This window comes from Phalacrocorax carbo, assembly GCF_963921805.1.
Source record: "Phalacrocorax carbo chromosome W unlocalized genomic scaffold, bPhaCar2.1 SUPER_W_unloc_4, whole genome shotgun sequence".
NCBI lineage: Eukaryota > Metazoa > Chordata > Aves > Suliformes > Phalacrocoracidae > Phalacrocorax > Phalacrocorax carbo.
The window spans coordinates 1,228,234-1,241,747 of record NW_026990255.1 but is presented as its reverse complement, the minus strand read 5'-3'; the positions used below and the strand labels follow the sequence as shown (position 1 = coordinate 1,241,747).

Here is a 13,514-nt window from a genome sequence, read left to right as displayed (position 1 = left end):
GCTGCACCGGGGTGGAAACACAGTCCTACCATTTGCCATAGACTGATTCAGACTGTACTGGAACAGGGAGAAACTCCAGAACACCTTCAATAATATACTGATGACATCATCATTTGGGGCAACACAGCAGAAGAATTTTTTGAGAAAGGGAAGTAAATAGTCCAAATCCTTCTGAAAGCTGTTTTTGACAAAAGAAAAGTAAACATAAAGGACTTGCACAAGAGATCCAGTTCTTAAGAATCAAATGTCAAGATGGCCGTCATCACATCCCAATGGATGCAATCAACAAAATAGCAGCCATGTCTACACCAACTAGCAAAAAGGAAACACAAGCGCTTTTGGGCATTGTAGGTATTTGGAGAATGCATATTCCAGATTATAGTCTGAATGTAAGTCCTCTCTATCAAGTGACCCGGAAGAAGAATGATTTCAAATAAGGCCATGAGCAACGACAAGCCTTTGAACAGATTAGGCAGGAGATAGTTCATGCAGTAGCTCTTGGGCCAGTCCGGGCAGAACAATATGTAAAGAAAGTGCTCTGCACTGTAGCCGGGGAGAATGGCTCTACCTGGAGCCTCTGGCAGAAAGCACATGGGGAGACCCAAGGTTGACCCCTAGGGTTCTGGAGTCGTGGATACAGAGGGTCCGAAGCCCGCTATACTCCAACTGAAAAAGATACATTGGCAGCATAGGAAGGGGTTTGACCTGCTTCAGAAGTGGTTGGTACTGAGGCACAGTTGCTCCTGGCACCCCGACTGCCAGTGCTGGTCTGGAGTTTCAGAGGAAACTTCCACTCTACGCACTATGCAACTGATTCTACGTGGAGTAAATGGGTTGCACTGATCACCCAGCGGGCTCGAGTAGGAAACCCCAATCCCCCTGGAATCTTGGAAGTGATTATGGACTGGCCAGAAGGCAAAGATTTTGGATTATCACCAGAGGAGGAGGTGACACGTGCTGAAGAAGCCCCACTGTATAACAAACTGCCAGAAGATGAGAAGCAATATGCCCTGTTCACTGATGGGTCCTGTCGCCTTGTGGGAAAGCACCAGAGATGGAAGGCTGCTGTATGGAGTCTTACACGACAAGTAGCAGAAACTGCTGAAGGAGAAGTTGAATCGAGCCAGTTTGCAGAGGTAAAGGCCATCCAGCTGGCCTTAGACATCGCTGAACGGGAAAAGTGGCCAGTGCTCTATCTCTATACTGACTCCTGGATGGTGGCAAATGCCCTGTGGGGCTGCTTACAGCAGTGGGAGCAAAACAAGTGGCAGCACAGAGGTAAACCCATCTGGGCTGCCACATTGTGGCAAGATATTGCTGCCCGGGTACAGAACCTGGTTGTAAAGGTACGTCATGTGGATGCTCACGTCGCCAAGAGTTGGGCCACTGAAGAACATCGAAACAACCAGCAGGTGGATCAGGCTGCCAAGACTGAAGTGGCTGAGGTGGATCTGGACTGGCACAGAAGGGTGAACTATTTCTAGCTCGGTGGGCCCATGACACCTCAGGCTATCAAGGGAGAGATGCAACATACAGGTGGGCTCGTGATCGAGGGGTGGACTTGACCATGGATGTTATTGCTCAGGTCATCCACGACTGTGAAACATGTGCTGCAATCAAGCAAGCAAAGCAGGTAAAGCCTCTGTAGTATGGTGGGTGATGGCTGAAATACAAATATGGGGAAGCCTGGCAGAGCGGATTCAAACTGGCCAAAGGGATATTCCATATCATGTAAAGTCATGCCCAGTATGCTAACTGGGAGGGGCTGGCTGGGGGAGGGATGGAGCAATCGCGTCTCAGGGACAGGCAGTGTCTGTCAGCAGGTGGTGAGCGGCTGTATCATTCATGTTTCTGTGGGTTTTTTTCCTATTTTTTCTTTCCCTTCCTTTTCCATTTTATTATATTAACATTATTGTCATTATTATTATTATTATTATTATTTTATTGTAATTATTAAACTGTGCTTATCTCAACCCACAAGTTCTTTTGCTCTTCCGATTCTCTTCCCCAACCCACGGGGTGGGGAGTGAGCGAGCGGCTGTGTGGTGCTAAGTTGCCACCTGAGGCTGAACCATGATAGTCCTACAGCTACTGTGATTAATAAATCCCCTCTTACATTCACGGTGAGTTGTCTTACAAACATCCATCCTCTGCTCCCCTCCTCACCTTTGGGGAATGGAGGGTCTAGTTTTCTGCCTTTTCCCTAGTCAGCTCCCCCTCAAGATCTATCATGGGTGGAGCATCAGGAACTAATCTGAGAGTGGCCTTCTTCCCTGAACATTTCTGTACAAGTTTTTCCAATTTTTGGGTTGGGAGTCCATCCATCAGGTCTCGAGGAATGCCCTTCTGAAGCCCTAGATGCCATAACCCCTGTCAGCTTAGGGGTCTCTCTCTCCTAGGATGACTGTTGCGGAGTGGCCTCAAATCCTGGCCCTTCCCAATTGACAGCTGCAGGTTGTTAACTTGCTCTGCAGACCATACAACCCTTGTTTTGGTTTTTCGGAATGATCCACCAACAGGGCCATATATTCTCCCAAAACTGATTAATTCCTGCGCTACCTCCCCCACATCCACACTTTCCTTCCTGACCGCTGGTGGTCGGGGGTTATTATCCCTTCCAGAGTGGCCATAGTTCTTTCTCCTTTGGAAGTATTTTGAATTTTCCCCTGTAATTGGATCCCAATGGGTTTCAGGGAGTCAGGGAGTCCCCAGATCAGGGGAGTCACCCTCTTTGGGTGTACAGGCATCATCATTGGGCAACTCTGTTTGGGCTTGAGCTCCCGATCATACATCATTTGGAGACAGGCTGCTTTCTGCACACTTTCCACTAATTGATCCACCGTACCTGTTATGGCAAGGGGATCTCCCCTCTCCAAAGGGTTCAGCCCTCCAGCCCAATATGCGGCCCTCTGGGTTAATGACCATGGGGCTCAGCGATTACCTGTAGTTAAGAACACACCCGGACCCCAATATCCTTCTGCTGCTTTCTCTGACAACAAAATTCCATCCCCCCTGACAGGGACACTCTCCACACATAGTCTGTCTCCGATTCCTTCGGAGTTCTTGCAAAGTCTTTCTTCAACTTTGCTAGTTCAGTTGCTGTAAATGGGACTTCTTTGGTGAGAACGTGAGGTTGGTCACCGTTATTGTCCTTGTACAAGTACTTTGTTTTAATGAGTGGGTACATGTGAGGGAGGCTTTCTACAGTTTCCCTTGCCCTCTGCAAGTCTCCCTGAGGGTAAACTTGCCGTATCCCTTTCTGTGAAAGTTTCACCTCTACCTCCGCCAGTGTATCTGCTTCCCTCAAAAGTTGATCCCTCAATTCTTCCTTCAGTATGGCATTTTGATTTCTCTCCTGCAACAATCGCTTGTTTTCCTCCAATTGTTCCTGTAGTGACTTTATGACCATCTGCAGTGAGTCTATTGTGACATCGGCTTGACAAAGCCTCCATTTCCTATCTTCCACCGCCGCTGCCAGACTTGCACCCAGTACTGCACAAATTACCGCTTTTCCTTTCCCTGGTCTAACCCTAGCTTCCTTCTGCAGTACCCTTATCCTGTCTACTACACTCTGCGGTTGAAACCGATGTTTTTTCACCCAATCTTGTCCCTGAGGTGAGGGGTGAGATCGGTGCGCCTCCAAATGATCATATAGCTTTTCTATCCCTTGGGCCAGTGACGAGACATAATCGTGGGCATTAACTGCCTTCTGAGTGGCCATTTTACCTAACAGAAAAGGGGCTGTATCATCCTGAGAGGGTCATACCTTAATGCTGCTAGCCACTTTTCCCTTTTCACCCTCAGAGGGCCACACCTTAATAGTGCACTTTCTGTTCTCTGACAAGCCTGTCCGTGACGCCAATTTAGAAATGTCACAATCCACTGTTGAGTTGCACAATTTGGCGGAAGTTAAACCCCCTTGCTTTCTAATCAACCTCAGATAATTCTGGGTGGCTAGGGGCGGCTGGGCTTAACTTCTGAGTGATGTTCAATTGGATGTTTTATCGTGACCAGGTTTGTTGTATTCTTGGGGACAGAATTAAGACTCAAAATGGAGTCAAGTGCCAAGTCACTTTATTTGGCCAACAACAAGTACGCAAGAGAAAAGGAGAGAAAGAGAAAAAAGAAAAAAGAGAGAGAGTTACAATAGCTACCACCATGGATCTGCCGCGTCCCGTCAGTCCAATGTATCTTCAGTCCGGTGGGGGAACATTCCAACTGGTCTCCGCTGGTTCCGCCTTTTATAGCATTGTCCCATTGCATAGTCAATGAGCTGTTTTGTATAGCCACACCTCTCACTCGGCAGTGGGGCGCATGCACAGTATCATCACTAGAGGATGCTTGACAGTTCCAGAGGGTTCCAGAGGGTCCAAGCCCCCACCCCATATGTTGTAAGATGACCCTGGGGCCAGGCGCATGTGCAGAGGACTGGGCCTATGCGCTCCGAGACATGGATGCCCGCCGGATGCATGGAGGATTGCTCCTCCTAACGTGCATACCGTCAAATCTCCTTGTGCCAGTTAAGTACATGCTTCATATACATATTCATTAGCTTTCTGATAAAAGATATATATATTCAGATGTTATTTGTGCATGCCTGTTGGTGTCTCAGGGTGGTCGTCAGGGGTCTCTGGATGGAGGACATATTCTTCCTCCCTGCTAGTTAACCCTTGTGTTCGCGCAAACTCAGTTCTGAGATCACGTATGTACTGCCCTTGAGGGGTGGTCTGTTCTGGTTTAGTGTCTGCTCTGCAGTTCCTTATCTTTATGGCTCTGTATGTCTGCTTTTCTTAAGGCCAAATGTCATCGTGACTTTGTTTAGGTACTTCGAATCTTGAGGTCTCTTTGACTCCCTAAAGCAACAAGGTTTAGTCATTGTGCAGGCTGTTCTTGTTTCGGCTACCTCCTTATCTTGGCTAAATTTCAGGTCCGGGTCCCAGCCTTAGTTGAGCTACACTAGATTGTATTAGTAACTCCCAACCATTTATACCCTGAACCATTATTACCTGAAAGTGAGGCTTTAATTTAATCCTTAAAACAGAGGTTTGGACCCTGAGCGCTAGGAGTGAGGGTTTTGGGATCTAAAAATTAGGCTTTGAGTCTGAAAGGAGAGGGGTTCTGACAGAAATGCATTATCATCTCTTACATTAAGGCTTAACTAATGACTAAAATACAGATTAATGAATACATTGATTGTCCCCAGACTTAGTGGTCAGTTGGATGGCATAGCAGCATCAGTGTGTGGTTAACTTCATCACCCTGGTTACAGCTTCACTTCTGATTGAGATCAAAGGTAGGTGTGATTCTTCCCCAAAATCAATAAAAACTACTACACTATTCAAAACACCACTTAAGTGGGAAGTAAGTGAAGCTCTGGCCTTTCTGGCTCTCCCATGCAGGTGCAAATTTCGTCTAGCTGTCTTGTAACTAGAATCTCTCCTGGTTTCAGCTGGGATAGAATTATTTTTCTTCCTAGTAGCTGGTATAGGGCTTTATTTTGGATTTAGTATGAGAATAATGTTGATAACACACTGATGTTTTAGTTGTTGCTAAGTTATGCTTACACCAAGTCAAGGACTTTTCAGCTTCCCATGCTCTACTGAATAAGAAGGCTGGAGATGCACAAGAAGCTGGGAGGGGGCACAGCCAGGACAGCTGACCCAAACTGGCCAAAGGGATATTCCATACCATATGATGTCATGCTCAACTACTGGAAAGCTGGCTAGGGGGCCGCTGCTTGGGGACTAGCTGGGCATCAGTCAGCAGGGGGTGAGCAACTCCAATGTGCATCACTGTACATTCTTTTATCATTATCACCATTATTATTACTACTATTTTATTTTGTTTCAATTATTAAACTGTTCTTATACAAACCCACAAGTTGTTTGGTTTTGGTTTTTTTTTCACTTTTACTCTTCCAATTCTCTTTCCCCTGTCCTACCGCAGGGGGGAGTGAGCGAGTGGCTGTGTGGTATCTTGAACATCCTTGGGTAGTTAAGATACTTCTATTGGCATTTCTTGGGAATATTGTTTCAGTTTTCTCTAAGGTTAATAAGCAATTTAAGAATATCATCCAGACATTTGTCCAAGGTTCGATAGTTATGAGTGGCAGGGTGTGTGGGACAGCATGGGCAAATACTTAGGATGATGGGCACCTCCAGTGTTTTGGAACTTCACCCCTGAACAAGTGCAGAATCCTGAATATCTAGTAGAATATATGGAGAAAGTATGTTGTTACCCTGGGAACTCCAGAGAGACACAAATCACTGCAATGCGCTGGGGCCTGGCCCATGCCTACCAAGCCCAGTTCGACACTATTCAGTACCCTCAAGTGGAAGAGGTCTCTGGATCTGATGACAAAGCAACAGTCACTGTGGTTACTCCAACCCCCGGGACAGGCACTGTGGCTAATTAAACCTCGGCAACAGGTATTGCTGCTGTACCAAGGAACCAACCCTTATCAGTATCAGTTGCCCCTATACACAAGAAGAAATCTTGGAAGAGAAAGTCATCTTGTTTAGAAAGAGGTGATGGAAGAGCAGGGCCACCATGAGGAGAGGAGGAGGAAGAGGAAGCACTCGTACAAGAAATGGAAACTACCCGATCCCTATCCTTTAGTGAGCTGCAAGACATGTGAAAAGATTTTCGCCATCATTCAGGTGAGCACATTGTCACCTGGCTGCTCCGATGCTGGAATAACGGGGCCAGTAGTCTGGCATTAGAGGGGAAGGAAGTCAAACAACTGGGATCCCTTTCTAGGGAAGGGGGCATTAACAAAGCAATTGGAAAAGGGACACAATCCCTCAGCCTCTGGAGGCAACTCCTGTTAGGTGTGAAAAAAGGTATCCCTTCAAGGAAGATGTTATATGTCACCCAGGCAAGTGGACCACGATGGAGAAAGGTATCTAGTATCTAAGGGAATTAGCCATGCTGGAGGTAATTTATGATGACCTGAATAACGAGTGGTTATCCAAAGATCCAGATGAAACCCAGTGCACACAACCCATGTGGCAGAAGTTTCTATGGAGTGCACCATCGTCGCATGCAAATTCATTGTAGTAATGTCCTGGAAAGATGGAAAGGAACCAATGGTGGATGAATTGGCTGGCCAACTCTGGTGATATGAAAAAGATCTCTCTTCCTCCCTACGGGCATGTGTCTCAGCTGTGGAGAAACTGTCCTGGGAGTTTCAGCAACTCGAAGAGGATATGTCCTACTCCTCACCTGTATGTAATGAGAAGTTCTTGTTTAATATGGGCATGAAAGATTAATCAGACTTCTCACATTTAATATGCATTCATCGGTGTGCTATGCTCTGTTAGATAATTATGGGTGTCTTGTATTAAGCACCTCTATTTATATATGTTTCCGCTTTTCTCTTCTTTTTGTGTAGATTTTGACCTTTTTGCAGGGGGAAGGTAACCTTTGTTGGCAGATAATAACAGTAGACTTTAATTAGTACTTCTCTGCTGACTCAAAACCATTAAAAAAACCAAAACACCTGAACTAAAAAGTCATGTAGCAATGTAAAAACTTTGGGAAGCACTTGGCATTTAACAAATGTTTCATTGGATTATGTTAAAAGTTGCTTTTTCTGGAGACTTCCTTTTCCACTGTGACCATATGAAAAGTGTTTGAAGAGCCAGAGGAGCATGGCAGAGAGGAGGGTGACTCTCTTGGGAAGCTCTTTTGCTTTGCTGAAAGGTGAAAATTATATACAGTGTGAACTTGCTCCAGAGACAGTCATCATGACAACTGATAGTGAGAACACAGCTATTTTCACTGAAGAGTTCCTCCTGTTTTAAACCTGAAAATAGTGGCATTTATTTCTGAGCACTAAGTGGCTATAATACAGGTGAAATCTTAATCTCCAACAGCCTATGTGGTGGGTTGACCCTGGTTGGACACCAGGTGCCCACCAAAGCTGCTCTATCACTCCCCCTCCTCAGCTGGACAGGGGAGAGAAAATACAATGAAAGGATTGTGGGTTGAGATAAGGACAGGGAGAGATCGTTCACTAATTACCGTCACGGGCAAAACAGACTCGACTTGGGGAAATTAGTTTAATTTATTACTAATCAAATCAGAGTAGGGTAATGAGAAATAAAACCAAGTCTTAAAACACCTTCCACCCCCACCCCTCCCTTCTTCCCGGGCTCAGCTTTGCTCCCAGTTTCTCTACCTCCTCCACCCGAATGGCACAGGAGGATGGGAAATGGGGGTTGCGCTCAGTTCATCACATGTCGTCTCTGCTGCTCCTTCCTCCTCAGGGGGAGGACTCCTCACAGACTTCCCCTCCTCTAGCGTGGGGTCCCTCCCACAGGGTGCAGTCCTACACAAACTTCTCCGTGGGTCCTTCCCGTGGGCTGCAGTTCTTCATGAGCTGCTCCAACGTGGGTCCCCCACGGGGTCACAAGTCCTGCCAGCAAACCTGCTCCAGGATGGGCTCCTCTCTCCATGGGTCCACAGGTCCTGCCAGGAGCCTGCTCCAGTGTGGGCTTCCCATGGGGTAATGGCCTCCTTTGGGCACATCCACCTGCTCTGGCATGGGATCCTCCACTGCCTGCAGGTGGATATCTGCTCCACTGTTAACCTCCATGGGCTGCAGGGGGACAACCTGCTTCGCCATGGTCTTCACCACGGGCTGCAGGGGAATCTCTGCTCTGGTGCCTGGAGTACCTCCTCCCTCCTTTTTCACTGTCCTTGGTGTTTGCAGAGTTGTTTCTTTCACATATTCTCTTTGGCTGCAATTGCTGGTGTTGCGCAGCATTTTTTCCTCTTCTTAAGCATGTTATCACAGAGGTGCTACCACCATCACTGACTGGCTTGGCCTTGGCCAGTGGCGAGTCTGTCTTGGAGCCGGCTGGCACTGGCTCTATCAGACATGGGGGAAGCTTCTAGCAGCTTCTCTCAGAAACCACCCCTGTAGCCTCCCTGCTACCAAAACCTTACCACACAACCCCAATACAGCCTAAAAATAAAAATAAAAAAGGGAAATTCTATGAATTTGAAATTCTATGAGAAGCCACTAGCTGCTAGAAGTAGTGTGTTTTGGGGCATCAAGAACTGGAATGCTCCATCACAGCAATCAGCATTATCTCATGGCAAGTCCAAGACCATTTTTTCCTCTGTGCATCAGTGTGTGATCCAGCTTTAAAAAAAGGGATTTAGGTGAGCTAACAGTAAGAATCCATTGGTCCAAGACAGGGATTTTCCACAAAAATGACAGGAAATGTCCCTCTCATCCTTGTAAGGCTCTTCTCCATTTTTGTACTCAGGGTTTCCCTGGAAGGGACTGCTCCCTGAACATTTTACATGCCTTTACCGATGCAGAGGCATCCAGGCAGAGGCTGATTAAGCTGCCATTGCAGATGTGGTTACCATCTCCAGCAGTCTTTCATAGCCCTCTCACTCCTTGAGATCACTGGATGCTGCAGCAGAGTTGTGTGCAAAGTCCCTTCTGGGCCACCACAATTCCTGGTCCCAGATTAAGGTAGCCTTCACCCAGCCTTAAGGCAGGCAGCAGGGGAGCAACTGATGTCATGAAAGCATTGGTATCGTCCCTGGGGACTGTTCTGTTTTAGGGGCTGTTGAGTCAATCACAAAACAGTAGGTTTCCAAGGTCCCTTGTCAAATGCAGGACATGATGGTGGATGAGCAGAGGTCACCCAGTGTGCAACCCCTATTGCCCTGCTGGCCCTCACCTGCAAAAGCTCTGCTTCTCTTTGCAGAGGAGCAGCAGGGTAGCATCTTCTCTCGCTCAAAAAGGAGCAACTACAGAAATGGCTGGTATGAAAAATAAGATGCTTTCATGGTTTGAAGCAGCTCCCATGTTCTCTGTTTCAGCTTTTCTTACTGTTTGCATTTTTCACTCAATATCTGCAGACTTTCAGAACCTGCTCCCTACCTGATACTTCCTAATCCTCACATGCCACTTCCTTCACCCGGACAATTCATAAATGGCTATGTTAAGTGCCACATCTCTCAGTAAGGTCTAAGTTTGCAACCTCTGCCATGCCACCGCTTATGCTTTCAAGCACTTCTCCCTGTCTGACACCTGGGACCTCCTCTGCTCCACTCTGAGGTGACACCCCACTCTGCTTCCTCAGACCTCACTAGTCAGTCTTAGTTTAAGCTGAGAAACTGAGAACAGGTGGAGATTGCAGGAGAGGCAGAACCAGGATGGCACTGAGAGCAGGGATGAGCTCTCCCAGGCCACTCTTGCTACGCCAGAGTGTGAAGCAGGGTGGTAGCTAATAACAAGCATGTGGCTTTTCCACATGGCTCCTTTCCCTGCCCACGGTGCTTTCTGAGAGGAGCCTCGTTCTGCCCCTTTTGGATAACTCCTTGCTCTGGCACCTTTGTTAAGCGAGCAACAACTCCTGCCCGGGGCTGCTGCTTTGTTGCCCTTTTAATGCAGCAGGGTCATGTGCTTTGCATGGACCTCCAGAGAGAGGTGTGAGTCTGAGGAAGATGTTGGTAGTGGATGGGTCTTTACAACGCATCTCTCTCTCCCAGGGACACTGTTCAGAGAGAAAGCCTTGACATTGGCTACGACCAATGGATGGCCAAGATAAAGCAGGGGCATAAGAGGGCAAAAGTGGACATGGCAAGTCCCTTGGATCGTTATAGCAGTCAACCCCAGGAAAAGCAACAGCATGGGAGACTCATGCCTGAAGTGAGTTGCTCTCTCTTGCCACTGTTTCTGGGTTTTGCTTTTCCTGTTTTTAATAATCCCTTCTCTTGTGGGCAATGATCGCTATATAAATTAGAGCTGGAATATTTCTCTTAATCGCAAATTAAGGCAGGATGTGGATATCTGGGAGCACAGCCCTGGCAGAGCCAGGCATGGGCAAAGCCATCTGGGGCTGTGGGATGGGCCAGGCTGTCGCCCTTGGGGAGAAAAAGAGTATAAAAGGAGTCACATCTTTAAATGAAAAGCAATAGGGAGGACTGGGAGGAAGAAATCCATAGCTTTAGTAGATTTTACATGGAACATAAAACCTCCTCTCCCTTTCCCCTCCATGAGCCCATTTTTGGGTAGCATCAGCAGTGCCCTTTCCCTCAGCCATCCCTCCCAGCCGCTTTGGCACACAAAGGGCAAGAGCAGCACATGTTCCTCCCCCAAAACCCTTCAGAAATTAGGTCTACATCCTTTCCAGTGTCATAAGACAGCACTGGGATTCATGCCCCGTGTGTGTCCCTGCTGAGAAATATTTCTGTGCTGCCTGTAACAGAGGTTAAGAAGGGACAACACCAGGCACCACATGAAGGGAGCCTTTGTGCTCCCAGCTGCCTGCCCTGCTGATGCCAGGGGGACTGCGCTGCTTCCTGGTGAGGGCAGGGGCATCAAACACCATCTGTCTGAGCTGGTCATCTTCTCACCCTGCCTTCTGGCTGGATGGGTGGGGATTGGTAGGTTGCGATATTTTATATGTGGGAGATGCAAGGAGAGAAGCAGCCTCTTCTCCCATACAGGAATGGGGTAGGCTCCCCGATATTTTAGGAGATGGCCAGCTGAGCATTTGCATCCAGCTCTGCTCTCTTTAAACCCCCAGTTAATGTAAATGCCAGCCCAAGGTCTCCAAACCTGGTGGCCCATCCCTGGGGCAGATGGGAAGATGAGGAGGACTGAGATATCCATAGCCTCTGCTTGGTGCAGACTGGGGCCTGACCACTGCACACCTCTACGCACTGTACTGCCAACATGGGGGACCATGGGTCAGGAGTGGGCCTGCTTCTCCAAGGAAATGAAATTAATAAGAAATATATTTGGTGTTCCTGCTATTTCACTAGTGGGTCTGGCAGCCTTTAAAATTCAGGTTTGCAAAGTTACCTCTATAGTAAATGATGAGTCAATCTCAGGGCTAGGGTTTTAATAGAAGAAAGCCTGTGAGCTTCAATAATATCATGAGAAGTAGCAGAGGGATACACCATTTTTGCAGACTGCAGCCTCATGCACCACATGCCCACCATGTGGCAAAGCAAAGGTAGCAAGGGATCATTTGTAGCATGCTAGAGGACATTTCCTATACTCTGTGTAAAGTTTCCTTGCTTTCCCGTGACATGCTGGAATACTTCCTCCACTGTCTGAGAAGAGAGAGGGAGAGCAGGATGCATTAGGCTACAAGGAAGGGCAGAAAGGTGTTTCTTATCTCCCCACTGGGACAAGCTCTGCCCTACTATCCCTGTGGTCAGAGAAGGGACAAGAAATGGGGGGATGGACAGATGGACATGAAACCTGTGCTCACACAAGCAGCACAGTCTGCATCATGGGCCCATGTTAAAGCTGTGTGTTTCTCTCTGCAGATGCTGTGGGTGGGAAGCTCTCTCTGCCTGCCAGCCCCTGTACAGCAGCATTACCTGCTTGTGGCTGGGTGGCAGGACCTGGACAGGAAAGTCTGCTTGGATGGTCCTGTGAGCCCACCTAGAAGTGTTGGCAAACGCATAACTGATCCTGCTGTCTGAAAAAATGCAGAAGTTTGGGTAAGCCTCCAAGCTTGTCAATGCTGAGGTGTTCCTGGCTATGGAACCATAATGGCTTGTCTTAAAGCTGGTAGGAGATGATTAAAGAGTCTCTCAGCACTAATTCTCCAAGGAGTTTCTAGTCCTCAGTGCTCAGAGCAAACCTGACAATGTGGGAGGTATCGGGGCAGGTGGCAGAGACCAGGGTACCCACGAAGGGTGGTGAGAGACCAGCTTTGATCACTTTCTTTATATGTATGGGAGAGCTGACAGCATGAAGTATTTCTCCTTCTTGCTCTTTCTTCCCTCATCTAAGCAGCAACTCTTAACACACTAAACACACATCCCAGATGCACTTGGGAGTATGGACAAAAAACTACACACCAGACAGTAGAAGGGATGAAGCCAATATATTATATAGCTTTTAGGCAACTATCTCACAGCTTTCCTGCAGTCAGACTCGTGGTTTGGGAAATTAGAGGAATGACAATATTGAAAGCTATAATTAGAGACAGATATGAAAAGCATCAGCAGCTACTGTCAAAATGTGTGCTGCATGGAGTCCACATGGGAAAATGGGAAAGGGCCAGAGTGGAACAGAAAGCTTTCCTACATTTGGATCCACACGGGTAAAATTAGCAGATATGGCTATCTGCAAGGGATTCAGCAGAAGGCACTGAGCTACAACAAAAGCCTTGTCACCACATTGTAGCCAAGACAGGCCACTCATTTCTGGCGTGGAGAAAACAGCCCTTCTCCCTCTTCTTCTGAAAAGAAAAAGAAACAGTTGTACACACACAAGGCAAGCTGCAGGAAATGCTATAAGAAAAAATTAGCAAAACATAAAAGGGGCACAGCAACCCTGGCTGGGTCCCGAGCGGGCCGGCGGGAGCAGGGGTGGCTCTGGAACTCCCTCTGCTGCCCACCTCTGCTCCCAGCGCAGCCCCAAAGCGTGAGTTAGCCCCCGTCCTGCTGCACTCAAAACAAAAAAAAACACGGGGGAAGAGGAAGGGTTAGGTCAAAATGCGCGTTCATCAGATATAATCCCT

General features: G+C 47.6%; 1 pseudogene; it reads right to left on the bottom strand.

Annotated features, from left to right (window-relative positions):
* Positions 1-2,184: 2,184 nt before the first annotated feature.
* LOC135310878 (uncharacterized) lies at positions 2,185-3,721 on the bottom strand (annotated as a pseudogene).
* Between the last annotated feature and the right edge of the window lie 9,793 nt (positions 3,722-13,514).